The sequence below is a fragment of the Lactuca serriola genome, chromosome 4 (assembly GCF_051521515.1).
Source record: "Lactuca serriola cultivar US96UC23 chromosome 4, Lser_US96UC23_V15, whole genome shotgun sequence".
In the NCBI taxonomy this organism is placed as follows: Eukaryota; Viridiplantae; Streptophyta; class Magnoliopsida; order Asterales; family Asteraceae; genus Lactuca; species Lactuca serriola.
Genome location: NC_136411.1, coordinates 246,178,644 through 246,188,594, shown reverse-complemented (window position 1 = coordinate 246,188,594; position 9,951 = coordinate 246,178,644).

Genomic DNA, 9,951 nt, shown 5'->3' with positions numbered 1-9,951 from the left:
AGTTAATCTTCAAGCTACTCGCCGAGTCTGTTCATCGGACTCGGCGAGTCCATGCCATGCAACCGCTCAAACTGCTTTCTAAGGTCAGATCTGCTCCGACAATTCATAGGTCTGGCCTTCCTAGACTGGTTCATCACGTAAAGTCCTCATTTCGGTGCTCATAATACACCCCATGACTCATAATTTACATTTTGACCTAAGGCATAAGGATTCCAATCCAAAACCTCCATTGATTCCCGAAAAGCTCAGGCATGGGACATTCTGGAATTCCAAGGGTCCCAATATAGGGTTCCAATCGCTTGGGGGACTAAGGAAACACTCAATCTAGCCACAAAAGAGTTCAATAAACCCTAAATCCATATTCACATCAACATAGAAGGGAACAAATCGAAATATTACCTGAATAACGTTGCTCTGTGTCCCCAACCCTCAGAATATGGCTTCTCCTGTTGTTCCCTTAACCAAGCCTCCTCCTCCTTTCACAATAACACTTCCAAGATCAATAATGGTCTTCTACCTTGCTCCAGATGCTCACAATCGAATTAGGGTTTCTCTCAAAGGACTAGGGTGAACAATGACGGCCATAAGGCCCCTGATATATGTCCCAAACCTAGACGGTTAGGGTTTCGCTAAACAGCACGGACTCGCCGAGTCCATATCCGGACTCGTCGAGTCCAGTCGCGAACCCGCGACCAGATCTGCGATCCTACTCGGCGAGTCTGAGCTCCAACTCGCCGAGTCCCCTTTTAGAACACCCAAAATCATAAATATAACAATACCTGGAATTCCGGGCTGTTACAACTCTCCCCCACTAGGACTAGACTTCGCCCTCGAAGTCTCACTCTGAAAATAGCTCCGGATGCTGCTCCCGCATCTCACGCTCCGGCTCCCAGGTCATTTCCGATCCCTTCCGGTGCTGCCACTGAACTAACACTAGAGGTATCTCCTTATTCCTCAGAACCTTGATCTTCCGATCTCTGATAGCCACTGGTCTCTTGGCATAATTCAGGCTCGCATCCACCTGAATGTCCTCTAATGGAACTACTGCCGTCTCATCGGCTATACACTTTGTCAATTGCGACACATGAAAAGTGTCGTGGATCTGTCTCAATTCCGTTGGCAACTCCAAACGGTAGGCCACCCGTCCTACCCTCGCAATCACACGAAAAGGCCCAATATACCGGGGCCCCAACTTGCCCCTCTTCCTGAATCGAATCACTCCTTTCCAAGGAGAGACCTTCAGGAGTACGAAGTCGCCGACCTGAAACTCAAGCTCAGACCGGCGTCTGTCTGCATAACTTTTCTGTCGGCTCTGGGCGGCCAATAACCTCTGTCTAACTTGTTGAATCTACTCTGTCGACTGAAGCACGATCTCTGTACTGCCCATCACTCTCTGTAACCGAGAATTACCCAAGATGCAACTCCGCTCTAAATCTCAACGATCACTCGACCCATAAGGGTTAGGAAACCATGAACCACCGGATCCCCGATCCAAAGCCCACTTTGTCCATTCCGGACCGACTGAGAGACCCATTCTCACTCTCAGGGCAACTCTCACGAGTTCTCCTCTTGCAATCACATACACATGCTGAACTAGCCCCAACACCCACAGGTTGGAAGACCCGATACACTGATGATATCCTCGAACATCTCCCAGGATGAACCACTAATATCCACCCTATACCCTGATCAGAATCACACTGAGAATTCAAGATTCTCTCTCCCCCTGCATCCCTTCTGAGCCTCAACAGACATCCCAGACCGGATGAGTTCCTACTTCACTGCCGCGAACACGATGCCCAAAACCATACTCGAAATACTCTAACCGTAACTCTGCTCTACAGCTTTCACTTTCGTGAACTTGCACTCCCCTTCGGAGTTACACACCTTTCTCTTTTCCTTTTCCAAGGAACCCTCTTGGCCATAATGCCACCCCAACCGGTGCCACGGTGCTCGCCCCAAGCGACACCACCCTTTTTGCGTAACCGCTATTCACATACTCTGGCTCTCATTGCAGGGGCTCTCAAGCCCATGCACTCTATCCACTCCACAAAATCACTACCTCAACTAAAAAAAATCACTAGCCCGGGGCCAGACCTTCCAATGTAATCACACTACAACATACACAATCCGAAATCTCAAACTGATCCAACAATACCATCAGAGTCCCCAGCATGACTGGACCGACTCTCATAACACACACTAGCCACTCGAGGCTATATCTCTATGGGTCCGTACACCCAAACTCTGTGAACCCTCAGGTTCTAACTCTGGGAACCTTCCGGTTCTAACTCTAGAAACATGCACAACATAAATCCTGTGGGATTAATGCAGTACAACCCATCACGTACATCAAGCATACAATTACTCTGATCACATAACCTCAGTTACTTACTCAAACTTGATCCCGACCTGCTCCCAGGCCTCCACAATCAAATGCCCTAGGTCTGTATCCCGCCCCGCATACCCGACACTCGCTCTCGTCAGCCTATTCTCTGAGCTGACAGAACATTGTTGAATCCCAACAGCTAAGCACCCTCACATACTCATCGATCTCTCGTAGAATTCTCCAATTCTCCCCCACTTAAAGTACTGACTAACAACCACCAAACTATAACCATACCAACCTTCAGGGAACAACGGATACCAAAACGAAAACCCGAAACACCAATCCATAACCATGCCAAACCCGCGAAACAACGAATACCGCATCGAAATCCACACAAGATACCAGCATAAACAATACGCCACAATAAACGCAAGATAACAAGACATCAAGAAAGCAACATACCCGCAGCTGCCCCGGCACTGCTCCGACTCCTTCTGCCGCAAGCTGATAAGCACGACCCTGAGCCCTTGGGGCTCCGCTCCATCCTGTCCTCCTCCTGAACTCCTCAAGGTGGCCGGTGCTAGAGCCTGCACCGGTCCTGCAGAAAGCTGTGGACAGTTGACCCTCAAATGTCCAACCTGCCGACAATGATAACAATTCCTCAAATCCCGAATCGGCACTGACTGCCGACAATCCCGTGCATAGTGTCCCTCCTTTCCGCACTTGCGGCATGCACCACCGGACCAACAAACTCCGGTGTGACCCCTTCCACACTTCCCACAAGTGTGGCCGCTCCGATCCCCCACTCTAACATCAACGGTCCTGGATCGTTTCGGCACCGGCTGCGACTGCATCGGAGCCTGCCTCAGCTCACGCAACTGCAACACAACCTCTAACTCACGCCGCATGGCGGCCTCCTGTATCTTCGCACCTCTGCGCAGACACGAACTGTCTGATATCCCCCTTGAGCATACTCAGATATCGGGACATCTGAGCCTGCTCCGAAGCGAACTCAGGGCAAAACATCGCCCTCTCAATACACATCCTGGTGATCTCAGTCACCGACTCCGAATCCTGCTTCAGCACAAGGAACTCCCGAGCCAATCTCTCCCTCTCATCCCGCGGAACATAGCGAGTACTGAACATCTCTCTGAACTGATCCCATGAAACCGCATCCCTCTGCGCATCGGAATATGACCCCGTGGTCAATCTCCACCAATCCTTCGCCCCGAGCCTCAATAGGTTCAGAGCACACCTCACCCTCTGATCAGCAGGGCATAAACTCGTGGAGAAACACCCCTCCACGTCTGATAACCATCTCATAGCAACAATCGGGTCCTAAACTCCATCGAATGTGGGAGGCTTCGTATAATAGAAGTCCCGATACTGAAAACCCCGACTAGCTCCTCCCCTTGCCGCTGCTACAGCCGCTGTAGCCGCCGCGGCAGCCGTCTCTGCGAGAGCCGCATAACGCTCATCAAAATACTCAACCATGGCGGTCTTGATCGACCCAAACAGTTCCGACAACTCAGCCCGAAACAATGCAGCAACCTCATCATGCAGGATCTTGCGAATCCTCGCATCCAACTCGCTCGTGCTCATCTGATCGATAACCTCAGACGGCACCGATCCACCCGGAACTCCCTCTCCAGCTCCCGATCCTGATCCGGATCCACTCTCATCATGCCTCGAAATCTCCATACTAGAAAACACCAAACCAAAACTCAGACTCATCCCACAAACCTGGGATACAACTCTCGCAACCCAACCCTAGAGATTATGGTTTCCCTGATACGCGTATGGGTCCTGTGCTTTCAGTAGTACGGGCCCATACTACCTTCCACACCTACCCATATTTGTATGAAGTACTACCACAATACCCTAGAGAACATGCATAACGACTATCAACCCTCACCACTAGAGGAACACTGAGAATCTCCCATAAGGGACCCTAGGCTACAGGCATCACAAATCAGGCAACATTATCATGAATTCCTGAAGATCCCTAGCCTAACTCTAGCATGCTGTTCTATCAAGCTCAATAAAACAAATATCATGTATGGTATCTTGGGGTTACTTACTGGCTCCGGCTGATCGTACGTCCGCGTCCTCCTTTTACTAAATTTGAAAACCATCTTAATTTCTCTTTTTAAAATCCTCCTCGATTTGAGACTGGAGTCACACAAATGTTCCCCCAATTCACTCAAACCAAGGCTCTGATACCAACTTGTAACGACCAAAATTTCAAAACAATTAAAACTTTTCAAAAACCACTCATTTTAATAACGTTGTTACAAAAGGTTTTCAATACATTATTTAACAGAGTATTTTCCCAGGTTCATATCATAAAACATCAACGCGAGGAGCGGTACGATCATGCCTTTGCCTTGTCACAGGCTCCTGAGAACCTGAAAACATAAAACCACAACTGTAAGCCCGAAAGCTTAGTGAGATACCCCCAAAATACCAACCACATATACGCCTTTCCAGGCCACGACCTTCTGGTCCAAAACATATCGCCTTCCGGCCCATAACATATTGCCTTCCGGCCCACAGCATAATAAGCATACATATCAGTATAAAAGCATACATAACCTAACAGGACATAGAACGACCCTGCATACCGGGTCACACCCCAGGTCTAGCAATCATACGCATAACACATAATCATATAACAGTTCACAGTCAGCAATCGATCAACAGACCACATAACATAGCATTACTCTATTCAAGATACCGGCCTAGCCGGTCACTAGCATAACATCACCCTACAAATCAGTCAACATACTAAATGCACACATACGCCTTTCCAGGCCATGACCTTCCGGTCCACATAGCAATTCCTTCCGGCCCCCAACATGTAATGCCTTCCGGCCTGCAACATATAACGCCTTCCGGCCCATATCATAACAACTGACAACCACCCGAATTTCCATCCGATAAAAGGTTGGCCTTGGTGCCATAAACCCTAGCGATATAGTGAGGATAACTCACCTCGAAACTGCCGACTGAACAGATAGCTCAAGCTGCTCCGATCACTGATACGATCTCCACCTCTGGACAGCCACCAATGCACTGAACTCAAACAATAAACAACAATTACCAAAATACCCCTGGAACCACTGGTCAACCCTTGGTCAAAGACAAGGTCAAAGTCAACCCCTGACTGACCCTACTCGCCGAGTCAACCCTATGACTCGCCGAGTCCCCATACTCAGAACTTCACTCAATCCGCGATCTAACTCGCCGAGTCACCCCGAGACTCGCCGAGTTCAACAACTCTGAGTCCACTCGCCCTCAACTCACCGATTCTCTAAGATTCCCTTTCTACACGTCGAGTATCCCCCTGGACTCGACGAGTTCCTCCTGGAAGAATCGCGGGGCCACCCCGACTCAACTCGCCGAGTCTGAAGAACAACTCGGCGAGTCCCAGTTAATCTTCAAGCTACTCGCCGAGTCTGTTCATCGGACTCGGCGAGTCCATGCCATGCAACCGCTCAAACTGCTTTCTAAGGTCAGATCTGCTCCGACAATTCATAGGTCTGGCCTTCCTAGACTGGTTCATCATGTAAAGTCCTCATTTCGGTGCTCATAATACACCCCATGACTCATAATTTACATTTTGACCTAAGGCATAAGGATTCCAATCCAAAACCTCCATTGATTCCCGAAAAGCTCTGGCATGGGACATTCTGGACTTCCAAGGGTCCCAATATAGGGTTCCAATTGCTTGGGGGACTAAGGAAACATTCAATCTAGCCACAAAAGGGTTCAATAAACCCTAAATCCATATGCACATCAACATAGAAGGGAACAACTCGAAATATTACCTGAATAACGTTGCTCTGTGTCCCCAACCCTCAGAATATGGCTTCTCCTGTTGTTCCCTTAACCAAGCCTCCTCCTCCTTGCACAATAACACTTCCAAGATCAATAATGGTCTTCTACCTTGCTCCAGATGCTCACAATCGAATTAGGGTTTCTCTCAAAGGACTAGGGTGAACAATGACGGCCATAAGGCCCCTGATATATGTCCCAAACCTGGACGGTTAGGGTTTCGCTAAACAGCGCGGACTCGCCGAGTCCATATCCGGACTCGTCGAGTCCAGTCGTGAACCCGCGACCAGATCTGCGATCCTACTCGGCGAGTCTGAGCTCCAACTCGCCGAGTCCCCTCTTAAAACACCCAAAATCATAAATATAACAATACCTGGAATTCCGGGCTGTTACAATCTAAACATGATCAAACCGAATAAACTGCTGTTTTTGTCTATATCTCTTTAAATGTTGAGCTACAATCGTTTCCTCGTCTTCTAAGGGTTTTCCAGAGGTTATTTTTTGTAATGATTCTCAAGAAAGTCACCTCCCAGTCTCTCCGTTCGTAATAATGTTCGGATATACTTGCGTAAAATCTGGCCACCACGATGTGGTAAAGGCACCATGTCATGGTCCTCGTGTTTATCCCGTATTCCCCAAGCCAGCGTCAAGAATCATGAAGATTCCATCCACCACGTCGTGGTGGTTGGAAACCCGTCTTTTCTCAAAACAAGAAAGTTGTTAGAAATTGTGTCTAGTTTTCATATCATTTTGAATCACGTTAATCAGAGTTACGAGTCATGAGATATGGCAAAATACAGACGTGGGGTCAAGCTGTCCAGCAACATTCTTTTTGTTTCTTTTTCTTGTCTAAGCTCGTATTTTCTTGCTTCGAGCTCCCATATTGCTCCCGAGAATGTCTTTATGCTACATAAAAAATATTAAGCATAATAAGTACCTTTTGTTCTATAATAAGCATAAGTATAGCAGAAAATATTAAGATATGATGTAAAATATATATGTAGATATGTACATATCCAAATACCCCAAACTTATATTTTGCTTGCCCCCAAGCAAAACTAATATTTTAAGTCTAATTTTCATCACCAATATCACATATGATAATCCATTTTGAACTCAACCATTATACCAAGACCTTAATGCACATATTTGTGTCTAAGGTTCCTAAAAACTTCGCCAATCCTAAATACTTACAATCCTTATGAACCTTCACCCCTTAGCTTATACGACACTTGTTTCTACTAATCAATCCTCGTAAATCTTTTTTAACCTCATGGTATTTTTGTTAAGCTACCTAAGCATACATAATCTAGAAAAATTACAACTTTTTATAACATAATGGAGCCCTTTGGAATTCTTCACTTCTTTGAATAATTGATCTTTGATTTCTTTGAATTCACCTCCTTTTTTTTGGCATCTTCAATTTTTGATTCTTCAGAATTTTTGATCTTTTGATCTTCAAACTTTGATAGAAGAAGTTCAATTGCATTTCACTTGGATAGGAGAATTATTGCACAATTGCAATCTATGAATACCCAGTTCTCACGACGTAAGCCTTCACTCCTCATGTTGTGAGCACGATGCCATCAAGATTCAGAATTCGATTTATTTCGACACCATGTCGTGACCATTAACATTGGCATTTTTATTCTACTCTGCTAATCTTACAATGTGGCGTACGATTTCCCACATTAAAATGTTATGCTTTGAAGATCTTATGGACTCCAGTTTTTGAAGGTGCAAGTTTTCGATTCATATTGTTGCTAACACATTCACACGTATTAAGGAAGTCCAAGTTCCAGTTACATATTCAAGGTGTTCAAGTTTTTCACACTTTCAGAATTCGATCTCGCCAATACTACCCCATGGGAGTTTGTTCCTTTTCTCCCTTTTATTGCTTTTGAATTATTTTATGCATCCAATGGGGGCATTGTATGTAATAAGTGTGGGGTAGAAGGTCGAAAAAGTAAATTGCTAGAATTATGGAAATTTTAAAATTTAAATTTTTAATAGGTTTGAAATAATAATTAATCTAGTAATAATAATTTGAACTTAAGTTGCTAGTGTTGTATGGGATGATCCGATGAGAGCTCAAATGTTTAGTTGAGCCAATATACGTTATAGTGCATTTATGTCCACCTTTATTCTAGTGAAATCATTGGACAAAAACACAACCTCATTTAGTTTGAGGATGGCAATATGTTTAGCATTGTGTACCAGAAATGTATCTAGGAAAGCATATGTAGTCATTGAACATAGGCTAATATCTTAACTAATAAAGGTTGAAGTTGAGTGCCCTTGCCTAAGCATATAGGTTTTGAGTGAAAAAAAGTGAGTTACATGTAAAAAAAGAGAGAAATTACAAAAAAGTGAAAAACTTGTAAGAATTTTTGGAGCGTTCAAAGTATAAAGTATGAAGATCAAAGATCAAAAATTCTGAAGAAATTCAAAAGTTGAAGATACCAAAAATCGAACATAAAAGGTGGTGAATTCAAAGAAATCAAAGATCAAATGTCAAAGAAGTGAAGAATTCCAAAGAGCTCCATATTGTTATCGAAAAGTTGTAATATTAGATTATGTATGCTTGGGTTGCTTGACTAAAAATACCTTGAGGTTAGCAAGTTTTCTGCGGATGTTCGGACAGGTGAATAAAATGAGCGTTGTTCAAAAGAAGTGGGCAAGTGTTTATGAGGATTGTGAGTATTTAGAATTAGGGGGGGTCCTTAGGAGAATTTTAGACACAAATGCATGTGTTGCGGTCTTGGGATAATGGATGAGCGTGAAATGGATTGTTCTATGTGATGTTAGTGATAAGAGTTTGAACTTAAAATAATTAGATTTGCTTGAGGGCATGCAATGAATAAGTGTGGGTTATTTTGATATTGCCAGATTTATACATGTTTTTAGGCAATATTTACTTACATTTTTATACATTTTTGGTTATTTGCATTGCATAAGGGTACTTATAAGTTTAAATTGTACTTTGCAGCCAAAAAGAAGCATTCTTGAAGAAAAGGGACTGAAAACGAAAAAGCTTTTGGCTAACTTGGAGAGTTTCTGGAGTCGGAAATTAGAAGGAGAGAAGGTCTTGAAATTGGTTTCCATACCAAGGAAGAAGGAAGAGTTCATAATTAGGTTAATAGTTTGGTACTCTTAATATGTTTTTGACCATGGTTTGTTTATTTGTTAGCATGTCCAACTAAATCTAGCTGCTTCTGTTAGCTAGATGAAGCTGGAACTCATGGGTTTATTTAATTAATCTAGACCTTGGTTGTTGGTTATGTCTTGTGTTTGATTGGTTTACCTAGCATGCTTGATTCAATAATTAGATTGCTTTAATGTCATATTCTGTGTAGTTAATCACCATTATTCTGCATGAATTAGAACACCTAGTAATTTAAGAAGCATTAGGTTATTAGAGCTAAGATTGAACCAATCTTAGTTAAGGAATTGAATTATTAAATTATCTTGTGCTAGCGAACTCATGTTATGACCATAATTTGTGTTTGTGAACCCAACCCTATATAGCTCCAATATTATTCAACAATTGATTATGCGTGAACATACATAGATCTACATGAATTAATTGATAATTAATAAATTTAGAACTAAATTGCTAATAATGTTTTAATTGGTAAACAACATGAGTAGTCATAATTAATTTATAAACCATTCAGGGAAAGAGAATTCATACTAACAGAAGTGTTTTGTTTGTTGATTGAATTTGTCTTAAGAAATTAGTTCATCTAAACTTGCAAAATTTGATTATGTCACACCCCAAAACC